This window comes from Vicugna pacos, chromosome 5 (genome assembly GCF_048564905.1).
Source record: "Vicugna pacos chromosome 5, VicPac4, whole genome shotgun sequence".
NCBI lineage: Eukaryota > Metazoa > Chordata > Mammalia > Artiodactyla > Camelidae > Vicugna > Vicugna pacos.
In genome coordinates, this window is record NC_132991.1 from 19,207,528 (window position 1) to 19,229,004 (window position 21,477).

Below are 21,477 nucleotides of genomic sequence, written 5' to 3' on the forward strand. Positions count from 1 at the left end.
TACATTTTATATAATTATAGTGCAATAGTCGAACCAGGAAATTTACATTGGTACAATAAGTGTGTATGGTACTAGTCATTTTATTACTTGTGTATATTCATGTAACCACCACTATAATCAAGATATACTACTATTCTGTTACCACAAAAATGTGTCTCATTTTCTCCCTTTTTAGTCACACCCACCTCCTGTTCTCCTGACCATCCTTAGCCACTAGCAACCACACCATGCTCTCCCTCTCTATAATTGTGTCATTTCAATAATGATATATAAGTGGAATTATAGTTTTTGCCCTTCTCAGATGGGCTTCAAAAAAAACAAAAACTAATGCCACTGCATTGAATTATTGTTGTTTTTAATCCACTCTGCCAATTTCTACTTTTTAATTGATATATTTAGGCCATTTACATTTAATGTAAATAACTGATATATTGGAGCTTGAATCTGCCATTTCTTTTTTGTTTTCTGTCTTTTTTTAATTCTTTGCCCTTGTGGGTTACTTGCACTTTATTAAGAAATTCCATTTTGATTTGTCTGTAGAGCTTTTGTGTATACTACTTACTGTAGGTTGTTAGGAGCTGCTCTAGGTGTTACATAAATTATATGTATTGACATAGTTTCTCACAATCACTGTTGCTAATACTTTACCAGATCCAGTAAAATAGAGAAACTTTACCTCCCTTTAAATCTCTTTGCCTCATGTATAATATACTTCTCTTAAATATTTTATGTTCATTGAAGAACCACATCTGAAAATGTTATAATTTTTGCTTTAACCCTCAAACATGTTTTAGGAAGCCAAAAAGAAGAAAAGCCTTTTTGTTTAGTTATGTTTTTGTTTTTTCCATTGTCCTTTCTTCCTTCCTCATGTTCCATGATATATATATATTTATCATTTCCTTCTGGTTTCAAAACTTAATTTAGTCATTCTTTTAGGTTAGTGTTGGTTTTAAGTTCTCTTAGTTTGCCTTCATTTGAGGATCAGTATTTTTGATGTTGACATGAAAGCTGCAAAGACTCAGCCCAGAAAATGTATTACACTGTGATATAACCAAATACTAAAAGTGGAAGCCTGGACAACTGTAGTGAGGCAGTGAAGACAAAAAAGAAGCAAAGCTGTTGTAGAATATCTCCAGTAGATAAGATTCAGAAATGTTTCTGAGTAGTCATAAAAACATATATCACTTAACACTCAAAAAATCTCTGGAAGTTGATGTTTTCTCTTTTTAAACAGCTGAAGAAAGACTTAAGGAAGTTAGAGATTTCCCTGATTAGTAAGTAGGAGTGCTAATATTTAGGTCTAGGATGATGGTCTAATTCCAAAACACATGTTTTCCCACCAAAGTCTGTGCTGCATTCCATAGTAGAAATTACATTATAAAATAGTCCAGAAAGTAAAGTAAAATTTTATTTTAATGTTCGCCCCTGATACTGATCTTTTAGTTATTAGATGTATGACTCCCTTTATAACTATGTATAGAGAAACCAATATTGAAATATCAAATAATTATGTGAGTAATCATGTGGTTTATTCCTGATTATGTCACCTTCTCATTCTCTGTGTGTTACCTAACAAGTTCTTTAGCCTTTCTAAGGCTCATCTCTCGTACAGTTTGGTGAGGGTTTTCACATGGGGACATTGACATATGTTGTATCATTTACGTGCACTTACCATGTGGCTGCCTTCTCCTCTTCCTCACCCTCCTCCTTTCTCTTCTTTTCCTTCTTCTTCTTCTACTCCTCCACCTTTTTCTTCGTATTGTTCTTATTATGTGATTGTAAAATATTCTTGCCAGTATGTTAGGAGTTAATGTTACTCTTGTAGTGAATCATTACACTTGACACTTGATATTTATGTTTTTAAGTCAACAGTTTTCTGATTGTGAATTAGCCAGTTTCTCGTTCTAATTAGCAGTTGTACTCTGACAACATTGGTTTGGCATTGAAAAGCAGAGAACAGCCAATTCATAAGACACTAATCCAAGAGGAACATGCATGTCAGGTTATTATTTTAATTAGATCTCATGAGCTGAGCTTCCTGAATAGTTTATTGTCTAAACATTTCTCTGCTTCCCACAAGTGATTAAGAGACAGGCGAATGACTTCTATACTAGATTTGATGGAGCAGAAGCAACTTTTAATACCTATTTGCAAAGTGCTGTTAGGCCTGGAGAGAGTCTAACTACAGAGCCTGCCCTCAAGTCAAATGTTTAAGGTGAATAGAAAATATCTATGAACTTACATGGGAGATATAAACTTACATAGCTGTAGAAATATATGTTGTTTTCAAAATGAGAAAAATCGCAGAGCAAGTGTCTAATTATGAAATAAGTAGTCTAAAAGGAACAGTTTTATAAACAAGAGCAAGCATTAATTCCTCGTAGGTTACCTAAAGAATTCAAGCTTAGGAAAGAAATGGAATTTTAATGCATTAGGAAGTGAAAAAAATATGGAAATTGGAGGTAGTTAATCTGTACATATTGGCATTATCTAAGAGGGTTTTATAATAAGTAGGGACATGCATGGTAAATGTGCTTATTTTTTTAATACTATGAATATCAATTGTGTGTCAGAGTTCAGTTTGTATTTCAGCACTAGCTTTCTTCATTCACAGGTTCAGACAACATCAGGGAGAATTCTTTTTTATTAGTTGTTTGCTTGTGACTAAAGGAGATCTCCTTTACTGATCTCGCGAGGTACAGAGATTTAGACAATCTTATAGCTATCTTCCTGTACATACTATAGGTTCTTCCATATTAGTATGTAATTTTTTTCACTTCTATTTTTCATTTCTTTTGCAACCTTTTTATTCAAAAAGCAATGTGCATTATAGTAGGAGTTTAAAAACAGATAAAACAAATAGAATCAGATAAGCTTTATTTGCTACACAGTTTAAGATGGCAATTGGGCTGCTTTGACCAGAATTCTGTTTTCCTATGATTTCAAAAATATCACCTTATCATTCTGTAATTTTTAATTCTCTTTCATCATTCATCATTTTACAGTCTTTTTTTGTGACTGGGCTATTGATAAGATGTTTGAGCTGAAATTCTTGAGATTTATTTTATGCTTTTTGTCTTACACATATTTAATTGATTCAACTGGCAATAATATGTGAACAAAACTCCAGATTTCTCTGAGCCCAAAGCCCAGGGAAGGAAAGACAAGATTGCCTTAAGACACTGCTAAGGACAGACATTTCCACTTTGAGGGTAAAAGATGAGTGTGGGTGCCTTGCCTCTCCTTGAATTAGTTTGCTGCTTATTCTTCTGTTGGAACAGAGTTGCTGACAGGGATGGAGGAGGGGAGAGGGGAAAGGACTGTACACAGAGAGGTAACACTTCTCTGAATACGTATTAATGCATATAAAACACCCTACTCATGAAGGTGAGAGTTAATATTTCTGTATAATAATCTAATCCAGCTAAACTTAGCTTAAGTGTGTTTCTTCCTTAAGTTTTTCCATCACCTGCTATCACGCTGCTGGCTGGCATCATGAGAAAACTGTTGTTCTCTAAGATTCTGAAGTCTGCAGTGATGCCTGGCTTAAGTTACCCAGTGACTTTAAGAAAGCCACAGCTACTGATAAGAAAAAAAAGGTTATATGGGGTGGGGGTAGAGTAATCTTTTCATTTATTGATTTTCTGCAAGAACCACTGATTGATTCCTTATCAACAAGTTGAATCATGTATTCAAAAACATTTGTCAAAGGTACCTAGTTTTTCTAGAATTGTTTAAGATCTTGGAGTTACAAAAATACATATGTTAGAGAAGCTAACCTTAAGGAGATCACAGTCACTGGAAGAAAACAGAGAGTGTGGTGAAATTTAGGATAGAGAAATGAAGGTGTTAGGAGATTGTTGAGGAGGGGAATTTAGAGGTGATCGACAGAGAACAATTTCTTGGTGATTCCTGTGCTAAATTTCAAAGAATGGGTTGGAGTAAACCAGGAGAAGAGAAGAGAAGATAGAGACATTCTGGGCAGGAAATACAGGATGCACAGAAATAGGAAAAAGCATGACATGTTTCATTAAACAGGATCAGTCGGTGGGTCCTGGGACTCACAGCTCCAATGTTACCTGCAAAATCTCCCCATCCCTCCAGCCCCTACTGAATTAGAATCTGCATTTTGTCAAGATCCCCAAGTGATTTGTATGCATCTTAAGTTTGTAAGCAAATTCAACTCATTTAGCAAGATCACTTTATAGGCATTGTGTGATTTAGTCAGAGGCGTATCATTTCTGTTAGTTTTTCTTTTAGTCACATTAGACACTATTGATTTCATTCGTTAGATTTGCACAATGGTAGTATTCTGTCATTTCTTGTCCATGTGTTAGCTCAAACACTTTACAAAGAGATACTTCCCTTACCCACTATTAGGTTACCGTGAAATAGAGATAATAATTACTTCGTCTTATTTATTGGTTTCAGAATGTTTGTTCTCTAGCATCCTCCAAATATTTAGTAGTAGTATGTATACACAGATTTAAAAGCATTTGATGTATTCTGATCCATTGCCCTTATTTTCTTTATCAGTGCTCAAATTGTCACATGTTTGGTAAAGGGAGCATCTTCAAGATGGTTCCTGAATCCTTCTGACATGAAGACAGTGATCTTTTTGAATTTCCTTGCTTTCTCTTAATGTTAAGATGTGTTGTATATTTCATACTGTACACTTCCTGTCTCAGAGCTGGAACCAGCCATTCCTCTAAAGGACCTTGGTGCGTTTGAAAAGTAAATGGTATGACAGTTTCTTAGTTGGCTCCTTCTATTCTATCCCTGACTTAGAGCAGGGCTCCAGACAAGCATTATTTAAATATTTTATGTTAAGCTACTTCATTAAACAAATTCTCTTAATGATTTTTTTTCTTTAATTCATAGGACAGTCCAAACTCCTTAGCTTAAACATCCACAGGGATGTGCTATCTTGGTTTAATTTACATTTGCAGTGTTTCTTGGTTAACATATACATAAAATATGCTCCAACTAAAGAAGTCTATTAGTTATTCCTTGAATTTTCCTCACTCATCACTATTTTCAAAACTTAGTTTACATTTTAATAGTCATCTGGGAAAAAACCACATTTCTGTTTCCTTCATTTAAATTATTTGGAGCAACTAAGGATTCAATGCAAATCCCATTGGTTCTTAAAAAGTTTTTGTTGTTCATTTATATCACAGTGTTCTTTTCCTCCTTTTCTAAGTATATTGTATGCCTCATTAAGGTAGGGACCTTGCTGTATTTTTTTTTCTCTTTCATTGAATCCTTTGTTCCATACATAGAAGGAACTTTATCAACATTTGTAAATTTACTATTTTATTCTCAAAAATGATTTTTCCTAACAAAATTGTAAACCATATTTTTCTTCTCTTTATGCATTATGAATTATGCAAGTATCAATATTTGAGAGGTAAGACAATCTATTTTGACTGGAAATCTGAAATAATTTATTTTCGAGTTCAGGATGACACAGACTTTTTAAGATGAATAACAATAAAAATAATTAAAGCCAGCAGCATAATTTGATATAATGTTGAACCACTGATGCCAGATTCTTAAAAGCATTTCACATAAGCATTGTATCATCTGTTTAGTGTTCAGACTACCAGATTTTGATCTTTGGACCTGACCCGTTTGCAGACTTGATAACGGTAGAAAATGAAGTCAGTTTCTTCAAATAGAAAGAAGATATATGTGATATTAATTAGAAGAGGGGGATATGGAAGGAAATAATGTGATGATGAGAAATAAAAAGTGAGGTAAGCATAAAGGGAAAAGCTGAATTGAGAAAGATTTTGTAGGCTAAATATTGAGGCAGTTCATTATCCTCATTTGTAAAATGGGGAATAATCAACTCATAATGTTGCTGCCAGAGCAGACTAAGAGAGTGTTTGTAAAATCCCAAGCATAGCGTCTGGCAATTGCAAGTGTTCAATAAATGATAATTATTGTTAATATTGCAGACAGATAGAGAATTTGAATATACCACAATGTGTTTGTATACTGCAGTCACCATGCCTTCATATAAATATATGCTTGAGTATGTTCGTGCACGTCTACCTATGTGTATACATCCATCTGTACATGCACACATATGTGTGGTGTGTATGTCCCCATGTATGTGTGGGCAGGTACATGCATGTGTAAGTGAATACACACATACATTTCCCCTCAAAGGAGACCCTACACTACTGAAACTATAGAAGTTAGGTGTTATTATGCATTGATTTACTCATAAGTATCTTTATTAAGCTGGAAGTCTTTGGAATGACTCTTAACTAGTTATTCCTAAAGAACTTCTGTTTTCCTGAAATGTAAAGAGTATAACCTCCATTTCTGAAACATTTGGTGGTGGTAGTGTCTGCAAGTCTTGCGGAAGAGTCCTGGAATCAAGCCTGTGTTCAGTAGTTGAAGTGAAAGCACTTGATCAGGAAATCACGAAGCTATTCATTTTAGATTTAACAATTGAGAACAAAGAGAGAACATGGGTCTCGGGTACCCGGGTGCCCAGGCCGTGGTAGCTATGAGTAACCCTCATGACTGTTAAACACCACGAGTGCTCAGGACCCGCCTACCTTATTTGTTGTTGTTGTTAGTTATGCTCTTTTTTGGCTTTGATGGCTCTCTTTAGACAAATGCCGTATCATTAGTGGCAAAGATAAAAGGAAAAAAGAGAAGAAAGGAAATGGGTGGGGAGGCGCTTGCTGGAGTGAAACTCACATTTATTTAGAAAGCAAACCGCCATTCAACACACCTGAGCAGAAGCACACCACAGAGGAAATTAATGATGTTAACCGGTTAGACTTGATGAAAACCTGTATCGTAATACAGAGTACTACACAGGGGAACTAATGAGACAAAGCAATTAGGTGTTGATGGCGTAATGACCTGGGCACTTAAACAGATGAAAACTTGTATCACTTTAGATACACTTCAGAATGGAATATCATTCTTGATGTCATTTGAGCTTTCCTTTTATAAGTGTCCTATTGACCACTTACTATATAACAGCCATGACCATAGATGCTGTGTCGGATAAGTGTATGGGTAAATCTTTTAAGCAGACACCACTTCTTTGTATCTTTTTGTCTAAAACATGCAGCATATGGTGGGACTCATAGTTCATTCTCAAAGGCTGTTTGTTAAATTCACTTGAAATGTAAACTGGAATTTCTGTCTCTCTGAGTAGGCAGTCAGGGCAGAACGAAACATAAACATACGTGAGAAGTAGCAAATGTAGTAAGTACTCGTAAAAGGTAAAGATAATCTGAACCTGAAGGTGAGAGAGGAGAAAAAGATAACCCAGACTGTGGATGTACGAAGAACAAATGTTCAAAGGAGAGATTGTGTGCTTTGTGTTTGGCAGACAGTTCAGGAGATCAGCTGGCTGGGACACTGTGGTGATAAGGAATGGCAGATGCAGTCAGATACCTGCAGTGGGACCAGAGTGGAGCTTCTGGATTTTATCTTTTGGAAACATAAGGTTAAAAGGTTGAAGTATAAGAATACTAGAGGCGAATAGATTTCTTCAGTAATTTAGCAATTGATTCAACAGTTATGATTACTTGAAGTGGTATCTGGATAAAGATCTAACTTAAAGTATCTTTAGTAGAAAGAGGATGAGCTTTGCAGGGAGACAGACATGATTTTTTTTTTTCAGGTATGGATTTAAATCTTTCCAGCTATATAAATTTTATATAACTATAAATTATTTTTACAAAATTTAATATTTTTGATCCTCAGTTTCTTCATCTATTAATGGACATAAAAATTCCACATTGCCAGATGGCTAACAGAGTGCAGAGCAGAATAGATGTGCCATGAATATCAGTTGTCTTCCTTTCACCTGACTCACATCCTGGTTCTTTTTGTAACCTTACCAAAGATTCTGTTTGCGGAAAGCTTTGAAATTAACTCTGCATGTAAGCATACTTAAGGAGAGTTGGTATGCTATCCAGGTGACTCTGCACCTTCTCACTCTTACTCTTTTTCTGTATGTGTGTATTTCTCTATCCTTTCCCCTCAAGGAAACACAGAGACAGACACACAAACACATTCACAAACACACACGCTCATTATTTATGAACCTACTCAGACCATTTATATTTGTGACAGGGGATGCCTTCAGAGATAGGTGATAACTGCTTTTGTTCCTCTCCTCAAGGCAATAGAAACTGACAACTAGATCTTTTCACAGAGAAGAGAAGTTCATCCTACAACTTTTCCACCTTAATCAGAGGACTGTACTTTCTGTTTGCTCTTTTTTCCCCTCAGGCCATTGAACTTCTTTGCAGAGAGGAGAAGCCAGATTTGCATACAGAAGCTATGATACTTCTTTTTTCAAAGTAAAAAGAAGCACAGTTTAACAGAAAGAGCACAAGATTTGGACAGATAGTCTTAAGTCCAAAGTTTAGCTTTGCCTCTTCTACCAGATAAGAAATGTTAGAACAAGCGAAAAAAAGTTACACTTTTTGAGCCTTGGGTTTTTTTCCACTAAAAATGGGGAAATGATAAATTCTGCTTTGCAGACTTACTGTGTTAAGCTTGTGTAAAGCTCCTGACGTAGTATCGGTGACATAACAACCTACGTCAGCCTCTACCTAGTCTAATGATGAAGGCATCTCTCTTACAACAAAAGTGCCTTCTTCCTTTAGCCCTGTGAAGCAGAGAGGGTGGGCGATTTCTTAGGGCTGCTTAATAGACTCCCACAGATTCTCAGTGCAGCTGAAGAACTAGGCTCAAGGTGTACTTGAATACGACTCCAACAGGGTCATATTCGGACTGAGCTCCCCACTGCAAGCGCACTCCTATCCTATGACCACTCCCCTTTTTACATTCCTCCCTTCTGTCATGATTCTCTTCCTGGCGTTTCCCACCATTTGGCAGGAGTATAGAGCCGTGGCTGCACAGGGGAGAGCAGGTGCTGCAGGGACATTGCTCCAGCTTGGGTTCCATTGTGCATCCACCTTTGGCTGGAACCTTGTCATGGTGGACACAGGTGTGGGTTCCCCTGCCAAGCTCAGGGGCCTGAATAAATGCTTTGGCAGCATCAGCTTTGCTCCCAATCTTAAAATGATCTAAAAGATGAATTTTCAATAAATTCTTGTTCCCTTCTCTAAAGCTCCATTACTTCTTTGTCATAAAATTGTAGATTAGGGTAATCAGAAGAATTTCTTAGAAAGAGTCATCACTGTGTTTCCTTTAAAACAAAGACAACTTAATGGAGCTAAAGTGGAAATCTGCTTTCAAGTGTTAACTGATCCATTACTTAATTTATTATTTAATAGGCAACAACAGTAACAGACAGCATAGGAATCTTTATTATAGGCATAATGTTGCCAAGTTTTGTACTCAACAAAATTGGGAAATTGCACTCCACATATTGGCAGTATTTCATAATGTTCAAGAATGAAGTTTCTGGAAGCAAACTACCTTTGTTTGAAACACTAGCTCTGCCATTTATGAAATGTATGGTCTTGGGCAATTCATTTAATGTCTGTGAGTCTTCTCCCTTATCTATAAAATGTGCATAATAATGGAACCTACCTCATTGGATGTTTGTGATTAATAAGTGGATTAATGGAAGTAAAGGGCCTCTAAGTTCCTCTTCTAAGGCACTTTTTGAATATGCCCTCAATAAATGTTCACTATTGTTATTTCTGCATTGCTTCTTTCTACAGCTTTCCTCCTAGAATCCGGTTCTCTTATATTTCCTGTCTAACATCACACTTGCCCTGTCCAGATGCCCTGCCTCCTCCATGGAATACTGTCTTGGTCTGAGCTTCTGGATCTTACCTATTGCTTTCCCAAGAAATTCTTTCTCCCAGAGACTAGCCTTGGAGCAAAGCCTACAACAGCTCTGTTTTTACCCAAATAGCAAGCCACATTAATGAATTAATAATCAAAGAAGCTGCTGGCATCAGGGGTTCCTACCTGCAGTAACGAATGGCCCAGCAGTTAGGTGGGACACACGCATGCCAAGCCAGGTGCATTCATCATTCTCTTAGCTGCTGGAAGTCAATGGCAGGAAGATCTGAAAACAGTAGGTAAAATGACCTCAGATAATATACTGAGCTCAGCACAGGACTCCAGGTTCCACCTGGGGAGAAATCCACGGGAATAATCCACTCTTTTCATCCTGAACGATTAATGAGAATTTACATACAATCAGTTGTAGAACCAAGGAAGCTTGCTTTCCAGAAATAGCAAGGAGGCAGAAACAGAGAGAGGCTCAGCTCTCATTTACTGAAAGGTGCTTCGTGAGGTTGCCCTGATCTAGTGAGAAATCCACTGTCTGCATAGGTGTCTAGATTTGGTGGGAATGAGATAGAAGACGACGAAATAACTGCATCAGTTGTAAACCCAAAAGGGAAAGGCTGGGTAGGGTATGTCGGGATGGATCAACCTGCCTGGACAAAAAGGCTTAGGCAGTGAAAAATCTGGGTGTAAACTGGAAGAGCATTAAGTGGAAAGCTAAGGGATTAATATTTCTTTTTTAGGAAACAGGAAGCCATTAAAATTTTGAGCAGAGAGGTAGCATAAGGAGGCAGGGGTTCAGGAATGCCGCTGCTTGTGTATATAACATGTACCAAAGGTGCAGAGGACTGTGATGTCAGTTAAGAAATAATTCTTTCAATTTGAGAAAAAAAAAAAAAGTCGGTCTTGGATCATTCATGTGAAAATGAAAAGTCTTGAAGATACACTTAGGTTTTATCTTATATTCAAGATTTGTTACACAAAAACATACCTCTATTAGTTTCTAAAAATAAAAAAGTCTTTGGGAAGTAAATGAATCCTGTTCTTTGGGGTTACTTAAGCTCTCAAATAATTCCTATATTAAATAACAAAACAGAAAATTTTATGTAATGATGAAACAGGCAACAAAGGTAAAGAGAAGATAAATTATCACGATATACTGTGAGGCAAGAGTTACTCAATATGACAGGTTGAGTGAACTATGCTATGACCTGTGAAGGAAGGGTTACTCAGTAGTGTGAATGAAAAATATTGCCAGCCGAATCAGTAAACAAAGAATGCTATAGCCATCAAGTCATCAGTCACTACCACCACCCCGACAGTGGGTGAGGGAGGGAACTCAGGATGCAGACAAGCAGGCAGCCCCACCTCTGCAGCCACCCCCAACAGTGCCCACTGAGGGAACTCAGGATGTGGAAGAACAGGATACTAGCCCTAGATAGCTAGGTGCATGCCAAAGGAGTGATTTCACTGAGTCCTGACTTTGCACCAACCCATACATAGAAAAGCACTAAATTCCTTAACTTGAGATACCTGGTTTACTTTAATTAACAGTTGTCTTTTGATATTCCAACTATCTGATCTTTGTTGCAAAAACTCATATATCCTGGCTTCTACTTTGCCACTTTGGAACAGCTTCTTAGAGAGATCTGAGATGCTGTGTCCTGGGCTTGGGTCTTAAGAAAATATGCTGAATAAACCATAACTCTCAACTTTTAGGCTGTATAGTTTATTTAAGTCAACAATGTGGCATGACTATTCATTCCTAACTCCAGCCTGGCAAGTAAAGGAATCTTGATTTTTTGTAACTGTCCTATTCCCTGTCTGCTATACCCTGTAAGATGAGTTTTTTTTTTCACTTCTTTTGATATTTATCAGAAGTTAAACTGATAATCCCAAAATACTTTTTAAAAAAGTATTTATTACTTTTCAGAGAAAAGAAAAAAATGCATTATAATACTAAGATACTATGTGTTAGATAGAGAGTGAATCTTCATTTTCAGCTTTATAGAATGTCAGGTTCTTTCTCAACAGTTCCACTGAGGAAACTGTGTTCTTGGTCTCCAGAGTACAGCAAAATATTGAGGAATAAAGTATGGGCTTATGAAGTCAGTGGTTTGTTTGCTTTCAGGCAGCTAGAGAAGTTTTAAGTTGGCCACTGTCATCAGCATGATGGTGAGCTTCAGCAGCAGACATGGAGGGAACAGGGAGTTACATTCCACGAATCATCCAACAATGGAAGGGTCCTGGACAGTGTTTTTCAAAGTGTATATATACTGATGACCTTCTTAAAATGGATTAGACCCTCTGAGGTTGGGTCCTGGCATCTGCATGTTTAATAAGATCCTCAACTAATTTAAATTCATGCTTAAATTTGGAAATTATTAGCCTATAGTTTTCTTACATACTCCCTCCCTTTTGTACTGGGACTCACTAAGAGTGATGCTTTTTCCCCATATAAATAAGAAGTTCCTAGAGTGGAAGCTCCATCTGAGACAGTCAAAACTGTAAATGTCAAATTATATGTACATGTGCACTTGTGTGGATTTTAAGTGTATGGAACATAGCTTGCTAACTGTTACGCTGTGCCCTGCTAAAAAGGTTGAGCTCTGTTATGCAGATTTTCGTGTAATATTTTAAGCAATCGGAACTGGATAAGCCAGATAAGGACTACATTTCCCAGCATCCCTAGCAGGAGATTGAGTCCTTGCAACTAGGTTCTGGTCCAGTGAAATAGAGGGGGAGTTTATGTGCACCACATCCTAGATTGGTTCATAAAATATCTTCATAGTTCTGCCTCTGTGTTTCCAAGAATGTCAGTAGAGGGCTCCAGTACGGAGGATCTTCTCAATCTGTGACCTACTTTTCTTTCAGTATCCACTTTCTTTTCAAGTCTTTGAAGTTCTTAGGTATTTCTAATCGTTCCCATAATACACAGAAACTCAGCTTTTCTATATAAGACATTATTCTCTGACCCTTTCCATCAATGCCACCTTCTGTCTTCAGAGTATAATTACCTTGGTTAAATTTGTCCATGTCCTTATTTATAAAGGTAAGGGCTAACTAGTCTGATAAGCTTAATGGGCAATGAGAGTTAATGGCTTAATTATCTCTCATTATTTAATTAATATGTTAATTATCTCTCCTTAATTAAATAATAAATTGGTTTTAAACTAAGTTCTTTAACCTGAGGCTCTTTTGGATTCTTTTCCTGACTTTGTTTCCAGCCCTAACTCCCATTTATGCTCTAGGCATTAGAACACTTTGTTCCAACCAAATGAATGAGTCTTCTCTGCCCATTTTACCCACATTACCACACGAGGCTTTCTTCTTGCTGGCTCATTTGCTCACTAAAAGTTTTCCCCAAATATAATTATTTCCCAGACTTCATGGTCTACCTCCATTCTTAGAACATTCCTTGATAACCCCTGATCAAAGTCCTCTCTCTCTCACTTTCACTCACTCACTACATCGTGGCTCTATTAACGTATGTTTGACAAATATATGCCGTACATATTACATGTGCCAGACAATGGAGATACAAAGAGAATTAAATTGAATCCTTGTCTTCCAAAAATAATGTGTCATGCTATGGGTACGAATAATCAAGGATTATATAGGGGAAAAAAGATGATAGATAAGGAATTAAGGAAGTTCAGTTGGGAAGTGCAGTCTCCACTAATCAAGTAATGTGTGAGATGTGGGACTTTGGCATGCCTGGTATCTGTCATGCGTGATTTTTTGTTTAGAGCAGCTATGTGTGAGGACTATAGGATGCAGTTTATTAGATATGCTTAGAAATCTGTTATGAACCCGATGACAAGCAGAGAGAAAAAAAAAACAGGGAATGTCTCAAGACTGAAGAATGTTAAGAGTAAGCATCAGGAAAGAGAGAGCTCATCTGTGTGGAAACGATGTTGTGCCAGCTTTGAGTTTAGAATTCAAAAGGCCCTGTCCATTTCCACTAGCCCCCTGGGAACCTGCCTCCATCAGGTGAACAAGCCCATCAGGTGAACTGCGGGATCGTGGGCGGGATTCAACGTCACCACCGTCACCACCGTCTCCTCTGATGAGGGCCTGTCCCCAGACACTTGTCAGCTGAACAGAGACTCAAGGGCAAACCCAGCTTAGACCTGGGAAGCCTGGCACCTATCCACAGAACTGCCCAGCTGACCCACGGGCTAATAATAATAAGCATTAATAAAGCATTATTTTTTATTTACGCCAAGTATGGAAGTGATATGTTATTTAGGAAACACTAAGTACTAACATATTATACATGATTAGTGTTTAAAAGGACTTAAAGTGGGGAGGGATGGTGTAATAATTACTAACAATGGCTTGAATTTACTGAGGACTTACTATGTTTGGATTGCTGTTTGCATATGTACTGAGTGTTACCATGTATGGGTGTCCTCTGAAAATCACCCTGAATGGTAAATTTTACTCTCCTTTTTATAGATGAGAAAATTGAGACCTCAAATAGTTAAGGAATCTGACTGACACTGGCAGAGCTCTGAGGGGCAAAGTCAGCTCTTAAACCCCCTTTCTTCATCACTTCTACATCACTTCTATCTTGCACTCTTTTCAGTGAAAAGAGCAGATCAGAAGCAGGACAGATGTGTGTTAGAATGTCCTTTAATGTGCTGCTCCTGGAATGTCGTGTTCATTCTTGTGGCTTCTTGATGAGTCATGTTAGCCTTGATATCATCCATCAAAATTCCCATCCCAGTTTCTTGTTCTGGGATCTTAATCCAAAAGAGAGATACTGATGAGAGTTTCACACCCAGTGTCAAACCACGGGGGAAGGCTCTGGACAGGCTGAGCTTGGGGTTCTTGGGTACGTGTCACAGCGTTACTTTGCCTCTGCCCAGGCAGCCCCTGGTGTCCGCTCACATAGCTCTGAAGTTCTGAGACAACAAGGTGATAAGTGACCTTTCTCACCAGTAGAAACTAGTATATCGTATAGGTCATCCCAGCTTTCAGAATTTAATGTTCTGTTTGCTTTGTAATGAGTAACCATTTACTGGAGTGATAGTTGATGTCTGGTCAAAGGAGTCTTCTTAGGGCATCCTTTGATTGTGTTAATCTAAGGGTTTTTTATTTTATTTTATTTTATTTTTTTTACATTTTTTTATTGATTCATAATCATTTTACAGTGTTGTGTCAAATTCCAGTGTTCAGCACAATTTTTTTTTGTTTAATGTGGGCTTTTTTGAGGTACAGTTTTTATATAGATGCACAGTTAAATGTGTTTTTTACAGATGTCTGTAGCTATGTAACCACTAGCACAATTAGTATGTGGAATATTTCCATCAATTCTGCATTTCCTAAATGTGCCTTTGTAGCCCGTGCTCTTCTCCAATCTCAGTCACTGCCAGCAATCGATCTGATTTCTGTCCCTATAGTTGGCCTATTCTGGAAAGTCCCATAGCAGAATTATGCAGGAGTTGCTTCTCTGTCTGCCTTTTTTCACTTAGCGTGATGCTTTTGAAATGCATTTATGTTATTACGTAGATCAATAGTTTGCTGTTTTCATTACTGATTACTTTTTAATTTTATGTTTGGATCACAAATAGTTCATCTCTTTTCTAGCTGAAGAACTTTTGGCTTATTCTAGTTCTTGATAATTATTAATAAAGCTTTTGTAAATACTCATGTACAGATCTTTGTGTGGACAAAAGTTTTCTTTCCTTTTTTTTTTTTTTGCATAAACATTTAGGCATGAGATTGCTGGATCACATGGTATTATGGACCAAACGTTTTGTCCCCTTAAAATTCACATTCAGGGCCCTAATCCCCAGTGGGATGGTGTTAGGGAAGTGTGTCTTTGGGAGATGATAAGGTTTGAATGAGGGTAGAACTCCAAGGATAGAATTACTGCTCTTAAAAGGTGGAAAAAAGACACCAGAGCCTCTCCTCTCTTCCATGTGAGGATACAGCCAGAAGACCCTCACCAAGAACTGAATGTCAACACCTTGATATTGAACTTCCCAACTTCCAGAACTGTGAGAAATGAATGTTTGTTGTTTAAGCCACTAGCCTCTGGTATTTTGTTATAGCAGCCTGAGCTAAGACATACGTTAAGTATATCTATATTTTTGATATTCCTAACCTTTCAGTTGTTCTATGGAACTCTGATTTTTTACTTTTATCAGTTAGGTTTTATTCGTACCTTAAATTTTAAATCTTTTCAAATGTAAGCTAAATGTACTTCTAATATATTTTAATTTCCTTCCCTGCTTTATTAGTGCTCAAAAAACCACTCCTTTAAACTCAAATATCTGCTCTGCCTCATAAGCAAAATACGTGACAAATTCCATTTTTTTTCAAGAAACAATTATACAAGATTTTATTTTCTCTCAAATATCTAATCTATAAATTGAAACTTATGTTTTATACACCAAAACCAAAGTAAACATCTTATGAAAGACAGTGGCAGGCAGAATTAGTGAAAGAAACCTAAATGTAAAATTCATTCAGCTCTTCCTCATGAGGACCTAATTTAATCAATGCACCTGCAGTTGATTGCTGCCTTTTAAAGTGTATATCATACATCATACATCAACAGAGTGAGGGGAAGGCACATCACTGTCACACCTTGAAATATGAATAAAGAGATAAAAATAGGAAAGGAAAAAGGGAAGGGGTTAGAAGTTTGTTTACAGCATTTTGCAGGAAGCTTGCCAGACAGACTTTAAATTTATTTTAGATCTATTGAATTAAACCATGAATGAGTCATTGTCTGAGAAATAATTTATATTAAAATATCAGCTGTTACCCTGTTGGCATAGGAATCAATTATATAATGCACCCAATAGCACTAAAAACAGGAAGTTTTTTGGAAGGTATTTATATTCTCTAAAGGAAGGTAGGGAGCATGCTGAAGACAGAATAGCTGATGGAATCATTAGAATAGATTTCACAGATTTAAAACTGCATTCAGCAACACTAGTAAGTTTATCGGTTAAGAGATAGCCAAGAATCACTTTGCCCTGAGACAAGAGACAAGCCAAATTAATAAATTGAGGTTATATATAGAATAAATCCATTATATATAATATATATGTGCATGTATATATATGTATATATTTTGTTGTTGCTCTTGTTGCTGTTGTTAGCTCAGAAGAGTTCCCTAGAGAAATCGTCCCGTCATGCTATCCTATAGCCTTAGGGCCCACAGAAGACACCGAACCTCTGCACTCCCTCCCATCCCAGGCAGGATGGAGAGAGAGCCAGGATGACGGCTGGCCTTGTGACAGCCAGGGCCCGGGAGTCCCTGCCTTATTTCTAAAGCAGCGTCTGCTGGCGCTGGACCTATATGGTTATTTTCTAAATGGTTAACTCTCAGTAGATTCTGGTGAACGTCTTTACAAGATAATTAGGCATATTCTAGAGAGTGACATTTGCTTATCCTTGAAATAAACGTGCTCTCCCAGCTGTATGCCTGCAGTCAGAGCCTCCGTGTTACAGTCCGTGACACTAGTAACAACAGCAACAAGAAAACTACCTTTTTTGAGCAGGTACTTTCATATCTTCATATGTGTCAGGCTCTGTGCTAAATGGTACCCGTATATTGTTTTCAATCATCACAACCATGACAGGAAGAAAGAATTGTAATCCCTATTTGACAGATGAAAAATGAGTTATAGGGGCTGATAATTTGCCAGAGGCCAGTCAAGTGATTAGCACATGGCTTGTTTGAATTGTGTGCTTATGTCTGTCTTGATGTTATTACTGGTGGAGACTGATTTTATGCAAGAGGGACAGTTTTCCCCTTCTCCCTCATTAACAGACCTGGTATTATTTAAATATTCCTCAACTGATAGCACTCCAGAAACACAGCCCTGTAACCCTAAAGCATTTGCAGCACAATGTTTTTCTAGCTACTTGTATTCGATAGGAAATTGACTAAGGTCGGCTCAACCAGATCAAAGAAAAAGATTAATACACAATGCTGAGGTCGTCTTCCAGTGATTATGAATAAGGAAGATTCTGCCTCTATTGCTCTGGGGCAGATATCTTATGACAATAAGCAAAACTAATCTGAGGATGATGCCAACACTCCAAGAATGATGGATAAGAAAAGAGCTGGAAAGAGGCGTGGTCCTTGATATTACCATTTGGCCACTGTATCCACTAACCCTAGAACACGCCCTTCCCCTGGGCTTCTTGTCATGTGCAATGATACATTTGTATGTATTGAAGGCCTCTTTGTCTGGTTGCTTGAATTTGAAAGCATGCTAATTTATATCCCATATAGTATCTTCTCCTCAGCACCTAACCCATACCTGTCTCCATCCCCTGTATAGAAACATGTTAACTCTCAGTAATGTTTCTGTGCACCTCCATTTGAAAAAAGAGCTAAAAATCTAGATGTAGCACGTGGCCTCTCTCTGTAGTAAAGCAGCTTAAATAATGTTTGCCTGCACAGGATTCTCATTTTATGACACACGGTAAAGCTGTATACACATGTTTAGGGCCATAGTCATACATTACAGTTTATTCCTGCACCGAGCTCTGTGTAATTTGAAAGCAGTAGCAGAAAAATGATGAAGATTGCTCTCCTGGAGCATAACTGCAATGAAGATATCCAGCTCCTAAGCCCTAGTCACCGGTGGACCACCTAAGGTGAAAACCTGATAAATTAATTCATCTTGTAGCAGAGGGTGTCATTCCCTGCCTCTAAATATATTCAGTTTATCTGTTATCATCTGTAGGAATGGATCACTGGGCAACAAGCTATCCCCAGAAACATTTTCAGATAAGATGATGATTTTTTTTCTCTAAAAATTGTATATTTATGTAAACCACGGCCCAAATCTAGTGGAACTGCAGTCAGAGAACACATTCATCTCCAAATTACGCATCGAGATGCATCTGATAACCTTGAAAGTATATCTATTTAGAAGGGTTTAGTGCCACTCTTAAATAGGTCTATATTTTTAAATATATTATGTTTCTGTGTAAAATATAACGAAATGTGTGGCTATTAAAAACGTAAAATCAATGCCTCAAGTTTAATATCATAAAAAATGAATTTCCATAAAATATGCATATTAGAGATATGGATGCTGAAGATAGAAAAGCAGATAGTTTTTGTGGGTAAAATATGAAATGCTTATATCATTCTGAGGTTGTTTTTCTTTTCTCTTTTTTTTTTTTTCATAAAGCCTTTTTTTCCTCCTAAAGCCACTGAGGCAGCAGTATTGTTACTGTTTCCTAATTTTGAAAGAAATGACAACATTGTAGACTGTCTTGGCAAATAAACTGAGCTCATCATTTGATTGTCCTATGGAAATGAATTAAACATAATCATTTCCTTTCTCATGCCAAGAAAGCTGCATGTTCTAGCCCCTGTCATAGCCATGTATATGTCTGTTGAAATTTCATCACCAATTACATTCACATAAACAACAGGTAGTTTTAAAATTGCAGTAAATTGTACATTGACTTCTGCCATTTTCTTTGGAAAGGTTTTCTGAAACAGCTTGAAAATAGGGAGTTGGTCTTTCCTTTGCTTAGGAATTAAGCGCTTGCTGTAAGCACCAGGAAAATTAAAGCTTAATATATTATTTTCTTACATTAGGTTAGGAGAAGAGAAGTAACTGGATTATATTCTTAAATCCCTGGACTGTGAAGATGTCTGTAAATCCTTTCAGAGTGTGCTGAGTTCAGTCCTTCAGGCACCCTTTTAAGGACCCTTCAATAAAAGCTTTCTCACTAGAGAACTGAAGGGGCCATTATTTACAATTACTCTCACCGATGCAGACAGGAAGTCTTTGGAAGTAGTTCAGAGTGGGCCAACCCCAAGTATTACCATTAATTGCTAAAGGGTTTTATTCTGTGATGGGTAAACACAACTCCACACTTGTGACTGGCATACAAAAGAATGCCCTGAGAATAGGTGTTGGCCAGAAGAGTTTAGGGAACTTTATTTTCTTTTGACAATAAGATATTCCCAAGATGGTGAAATGTGTAGTTTTTGTTTTTGAAAATAGAAGTATTCCATCAAGCAGACCAAACCTCTCGTCTGACTCTGAACAATTTAAATTTGGAATTTATTTTTGTCCCTAGTGAGCTCTCTACGTATTTTAACAGATCTTTTGCCACTCCAGCCTTGTGAAATTTTGTGATCTTTGCCCCAAGCTCTTTATCCACATCAGTCATTTATTCATCCCAGTTCTTTGTTCACGTCAAATCTCAGCACGGTTTATCTGCTTTCAACAGGAAACTCACTGGAAATGTTACGGAAATGACAGGCCAGCCAAGAAACAAGCACCACTCGGAGGGTTGGAGTACTCAGATTTATTACGCCGGCGGGCTCAGAGGGGCTTCTGCTCCGAAGCTCTGAGCACCTCCAAGATGTGCACATGAGGTTTTATAGGGTTAATTACAAGTATGGGGCTATTAGCCAATAAGGTTCAAACAACAACAAGCAAGGAATCAGTACACTGGAGCTTATCAATTTGGAACAGATCACGTTACTGACACTTGTTGAGCTTGGATTTACGAGTTAGCTTGTTAGCCCAGTAAACTGACACTAAACTTTAGATTTACAAGTTAGCCCGGCAGAACTTATATCAGTAAACCAACACTAATCACACTTAGATTTGTGACTGAGCTCGTTAGCCCAATAGACTGACACTAAACTTCAGATTTATGAGTTAGCCCAGCTGGGCTTTTCCTTCACAGAATCGAGCAGACAACAGAAGATAAGAAGAGATTCTGTGTCAGAATTGTGAACACGCCCCAGGAAGGAATCTTGTAGATCTAGTGATTCTTCTAATGCTTAAGAAGGGCTTGCTTTGTGCTGTTCTCTGCTCTGAGCACTCTGAATGTATTAACTCAGTTAATATGAGTTAGAGTTCATTAGTTCTACCGTAACCCATCTTGCAGTTGAGCAGATTGAGCCCAGAGACCTCAGACAAATTCCAAACCACAAAACCAAGATCCAGATTCCTACAGATCATTTCCCAAGTCTGTGGACTTAATCTCATTTAACCTGATTACCTGAATTGCCCTCCTTAAATCTTCTACAAGTAAAGTTTGGCTTATTGTGTCAACAAAGGTAGAAAAATTATATTTGTCCTTTAATTCTTTGTCAGTCTGGGTTCTATTTTTTTTTTAAACTTTCTTTGCTGTCATAATTTTAGAGTTTTTAGATACATTCCATGAGTTGAAGAAGGTGGTCTCTCCTTGTCCTTTTTAGATGACATAGAAACAGTTCTATCATAATTTCTTCCTGGGGGCAAAGAAAATGGATTAAATATGGAAACTCTTCTACTAGGTCAGCTAAAGATACACAGTAGGCAGAGGGATATTTAGTGATGAATTTAAATCATACTAACTACCAAATGCAAGGTAAATCTTTGCCACAGGTATCTCCTTTTTTGGCTACCATTTTAAATTTATGATTAAATACCAACGCCAATCCTGTTATCACCTCAAGTTTCTGACCCATTTAACTGGAAATTAAACAGAAAATTTGTTGTGAACAAATTATATGGTAATTACATTCATGGAAGTGAAGAATAGTGCCGATAAATGTGTCAAGATTTTTGTCCACACGGATCTTACAGGTCAGTTAAAGAAGGAAACATACTGTACCCACAGAAATGGGAGAATCTGTAGCGTGAATTTATTTGTCTCTAGATGTTAAAATCTAGTCTAGGAAGAAAGAGATGAATATTTGTGAATTAATGTTGGCAGGGAGCATCA

The 21,477-nt window shown here is 37.3% G+C and overlaps 1 long non-coding RNA gene across 1 annotated transcript in view; it reads left to right on the forward strand.

Annotated features, from left to right (window-relative positions):
* The window catches only part of LOC116280502 (uncharacterized), a 126,810-nt gene extending 106,415 nt beyond the window's left edge, over nt 1-20,395 (forward strand). Inside the window, exon 6 of the long non-coding RNA XR_004189843.2 lies at nt 19,987-20,395. This is a non-coding gene — a long non-coding RNA (uncharacterized lncRNA). The remainder of the gene's footprint in view (nt 1-19,986) is intronic.
* The last annotated feature ends 1,082 nt before the right edge of the window (nt 20,396-21,477 follow it).